Source organism: Echinops telfairi, unplaced genomic scaffold (genome assembly GCF_000313985.2).
Source record: "Echinops telfairi isolate 266 unplaced genomic scaffold, ASM31398v2 ScPeMD7_53;HRSCAF=182, whole genome shotgun sequence".
In the NCBI taxonomy this organism is placed as follows: domain Eukaryota; kingdom Metazoa; phylum Chordata; class Mammalia; order Afrosoricida; family Tenrecidae; genus Echinops; species Echinops telfairi.
In genome coordinates this window covers 15,262,844-15,264,437 of record NW_022103951.1, presented here as the reverse complement: position 1 = coordinate 15,264,437, position 1,594 = coordinate 15,262,844, and the positions used below count along the sequence as shown (strand labels likewise).

Below are 1,594 nucleotides of genomic sequence, written 5' to 3'. Positions count from 1 at the left end.
TAGTCTATGACAAGAGATCTCGAAGACAGCTGTCTGGTTAACCAACTGGAAGGATCCATTCCAAAGAAAGATGATGCAACCGCATACGAAAATTGTTGAAAATCATTACTATTGCGCACAAAAAGTTGCTGCTTGCTTTGTAATCTCACACTGAACATAGTATATGTTGAGAAATCTTGCTTCCATGCATGAGTTGGTCTGTCCTAATGGCTACCCTATCGTTTCACTCCTTTGATTAGTTTCTTGACTATATATTATGCTCATATTTTTCTATCTATAAACACAAGAATGCTTATGCTCTCCTTTCTCCTCTCTTATGTCAGACTCAGCTGGTTACCTCCTCTGTATATCTTTTTTTTAACTTCAGGCATTCGGGCCCGCTATCAGTTCAAAGAGTACCCTCTTCTTTTGCAGGCATAGGATGCCATTGTGCAAAGGTGTCAATGTCCATTGAACCCCTCCCCTATCGGTGGACACTCACAGCGCTTCCAGTCTTCTGCCACCCCAACATTGCTGCACTGAAAAGTGTGTGTGTTTATCATTTCATCTCCTGCTGGCAGATCTATAAGATAAATTCCCAGAGATTCGATTGCTACATCAAAAGGTAAATGCATTTGTCATTTTGAGAGGACTTCCTAAATGACTCTTCTGCCCCTCAGGCCCACCATTTAGCAATCTGTTAGGCAACAATAAATCAACACCTTAATTTGCATTTCTCATATTGTAAATACGATGAACATTCTATTTGTTCACATGTGCATCTCTGTCACAGGATTGTAACTGCTAACCCATATGCCTGATGCTTCCAACCTGGGGACATACTTGATACGAAGGCCCTTCAAAAAGTTCGTAGAAACAAATCCATTATCGGCTCCTGGTCTGCTTGTGTGCTCATTTGGTGAGGACCTGAAACCTCTTTGGTGAAGCGGCAGCTGAGGAGACTCTGGCACTCACCATGGCCAATGAGAAACCCAAGGAAGGAATAAAAACTGAATCATCATCATGTTAATTTGAAGGTGGTGGGGCAGGATGGGTCTGTGGTGCAGCTTAAAATTAAGAGGCATCTACTACTCAGGAAACTAATGAAAGCCTATTGTGAACAACAGGGTTTGTCAATGAGGCACATTGGATTCTGATTTGACAGGCAGGCACACCTGCACAGTTGGAAATGGAGGATGAAGATAGAGTTGCTGTGTCCCAGCAGCAGACGGGAGGCGTCTTCCAAAGGGGAGCCTGCCCCTTTCCTCCAGAACTCCGCTCCTGCCCACCATGCTCCAGCAGAGAAGCCCAATCTGGGTCCAGCACATCCTGACCACGACAGCATCGTTTTCTCTATTCTTTCTCCTCCCCTTCCCATTCCTTTAGTGCACATCAAGAAACGGGTGCCTGTGCCCAAGCACACTGCATTTTCCCTTTATTTTGCTGTTTTGTTTACTAAGTAGCCGTGTATTACTAAAGGGTATGTTTTGATCGACATCAAGTAGAGATGGGGTGGGGAATACTGGTTCTGTGAACACACTCCTTCTCCATTAGTGGCCGGCTCATTCTGCTCTTTCTGTGGCTCTTCCTGTTAAACAGAAAACAAACACAAACA

General features: G+C 44.2%; 1 pseudogene; it reads left to right on the top strand.

Annotated features, from left to right (window-relative positions):
* Positions 1–955: 955 nt before the first annotated feature.
* LOC105979294 lies at positions 956–1,312 on the top strand (annotated as a pseudogene).
* Positions 1,313–1,594: the final 282 nt, after the last annotated feature.